We start from the raw sequence: 2,884 nt of genomic DNA, 5'->3' as shown, positions 1-2,884 counted from the left end.
TTTTTAATGCATCACCGAAAGTAAGATAATGACAGGGTAGGAGGGGAAAAAATAAAAAAGTTTAGACTAAGAGATGCACGTGTCCAAAAGATGGAAAAGCAGGAACGACAGACTAAAGGAGGATGTTTTTTTTCTTTTTCCTTTCCTGTTGAAACACAAATTGCATTTCCCGTTTTAGCCAACAATTGAAGGCAGCTGCATTCATTTTGTCGGCGCTGACCAATAAGAATCAGAGAAGTCTTCTTTTGGCAGTTCTCCGAGTTAGACCCAAACCCCGCCTGTTCCATGTACTCTGCCAGGCGAAAGACTTTGGCATGCGAAATGGGCACTTGTGTTCGTCGCGACCACAAAACACACCCTCTTTACTGCTGGGGTTGCATTATTGCGATTGACAGGTTTCAAAAATGCCACCCGAGGTCCCACCGAGACTTGAACTCGGATCGCTGGATTCAAAGTCCAGAGTGCTAACCATTACACCATGGGACCTGCCGATTGGGAAGTGAAACGGGAAACTTTCTGAGTCCTTGCTAACAGTCATTCCTCACTCCCAATATATTGCATTTCTAGATGCAATCTACCAAGCAACCAAAACCATCCCCGGGAACAAGCAGCAAAACGCGGGGGTGATTGCCATAGCAGCCGGACCAAACAGAAGCTACCTTTCTCCCGCGCAGACCTGCGACCTTGACTGTTCAGCTGCATCAATCCTTAGACCACAAGCTCTCATAATACCCTGGAGCACGTGCGGTCTTGAAACGTGTAATCCAACTAATCTGGAAGAGGGCGGCGACTGGAAGAAAAGCGAGGAAGGAGATGCCTTCCAGTTTACAGGAGACGCACTTCTGGGAATACGGTTCTCATGGCGAGGCCGATTAGCTTTAAACTAGGAGGAAGGGCAGCGCACACCGACGCACAATTGTTAGCCAAGCTGGAGGATCAGCGCAGGACTTGTCCAAGATGATGGGGCGTTTGATAGTTCTCCATGTACCTCGTCAGAAAAAGAGCTGTCTTTTATTGCTGAACCACCCTTGAACTCCAATAAACTCCTGAAAACTCTTGTATCTGAAAGCTTTCCGATAATCAAATCAGTTTATTGCAACCATATGGCCAGATTCAGTAAAATATCCAATTGTAGGCTACTTATATAGATACATATATTAAAAAGCAATGAGCATGATGATCCAATGATGAATAAGAACATACAACAAAATTAATTTTGAAGTATTATTTTGTTGGAAGAAATGTCCTTCTGGGTTCGGCTCCAAGTGGGGAAAAAGACACTGGAGACATGGAGATTGCTTGGAAAGATGGTTTTTTTTGTGGACAGGACCACATGGCTTGAGCCCTGAACAAAAAGTGATTGCATGCTTCAATGTTGGTGGAGAAAAGAGAAGGAAGTACTGAGATGGAGTCCCTGATCTTGATCTTGAATTTTGATTGGTTGTCAGACTCCCATGGGGCCATGCAGGGGCAACTCTCTAGGCTGCGTTTTGAATCCAGGTTTGGTTGAGCTCTCAGATGCCATGTGGGAAGTTGGGTAAAGTGCCAATATTATCATGCCTTAATCCCATCCCCTGGAGCTGAAGTGGAGAACTCTTTATTATGTAAAGGGACTAGCTTGGCCTTCTTAATGGCCCATTGACAAAAGGTGGGGCAGGAAGTTTCTTGGGAAATATAATATTCTGCCTTTTCAACATTTCTTGGGATATTTCATTTCTCTGGGAGAGGGCTGGGTGATAACTTTCCACATTTTAAAAAGATTAATACAGATAATGGTACAATGTCCTTGACTTTTAACCATTTGTTTAGCAACCACTTGAAATTGCAGTGATACTAAAAAATGTGATTTAAAATCAGTCCTTCCATTTATGACTGTTCCAGCATCCCCATGATCACATGATAAAAATTCTGGTGTTTGGTTACTGACATCTATTTAGGACAATTGCTATGTCCCTGGGTCATGTGTGACTGACACTTGTAAGCTTCTCAAACAGCCTGCATCTACGACAAGTAAAGTCAATGGAAGAAGCTGGATTTACTTAATGATTTCATTATTCCCTTAACAACTGCAATAATTTGCTTTAAAAAGATTGTAAAATTTGGCACAACACACTTAGTAATCACACTGCTTAGCAAAATAAATTCTGGCCTAATTGTGATTGTAAATTGAGGATTAGCTATAATGTACAGATGGTAGCACAAAATGGCAAATGGGAGACTATTTTGAGTCCTTGTCCAAAAGAAGTAACAGTAAATAGTAACTCCGCTCCCCACTCAAACATTTCTTCAAGATTGGATAAATGGATATCTGCTACAATGCTTACATTGGGAGTAGGCGTAATAGCATATGGCTTAGAGTTCTAGTGAGCCAACACCAACACATCTCATGGACTTAACCAGAGAGACATACGATTACACTTAAAATGCACAAGAGGTTTCACAATAAGACCTATGACTTGGGTCATAATATGTTGCAATATGGTGGTGCTGGATACGCCACCCATAATTCCAGTTGTTCATGCTGGAGCTGCTGGAATAGGTACTCAGCTACTTTTAGAGAACACCAGTTTGGCCTAGCAAGTTAATTGCAGTTAAAGCTTTCTATTGGTGTTTTGGGCAGAAAAAGGTATTAATATTCTAGAGCTGTTCATGTTTTATCAGTCTTTAAAAACATTTGGTCTCTTGCAAATAGAATTTGGATTACTTGAGAGAACAGAATAGCAGTATGTACAATTAAAAATATTTTACTTCCTAACAGAGAGCACGTGCTAATAAGACCAATATTAATAATTAATGTTAAGAGTTGACATGTCCTAATTAAATAAATCAATAGTCTCATGCTTTAAAAAATAAATAAGAGTGCAATTAATTTATCCAAGATTAT

The 2,884-nt window shown here is 40.8% G+C and overlaps 1 non-coding gene across 1 annotated transcript; it reads right to left on the bottom strand.

The window, feature by feature from the left end:
• Positions 1-414: 414 nt before the first annotated feature.
• Positions 415-486, bottom strand: TRNAQ-UUG (transfer RNA glutamine (anticodon UUG)). Its single transcript has one exon. It is a non-coding gene; the product is annotated as a tRNA-Gln (tRNA).
• Positions 487-2,884: the final 2,398 nt, after the last annotated feature.

This window comes from Thamnophis sirtalis, unplaced genomic scaffold (genome assembly GCF_051295495.1).
Source record: "Thamnophis sirtalis isolate CommonGarterSnake01/CBP01778 unplaced genomic scaffold, rThaSir2_p1.2 scaffold_4, whole genome shotgun sequence".
NCBI classification, from domain to species: domain Eukaryota; kingdom Metazoa; phylum Chordata; class Lepidosauria; order Squamata; family Natricidae; genus Thamnophis; species Thamnophis sirtalis.
This window is presented reverse-complemented; position numbering and strand designations above follow the sequence as displayed.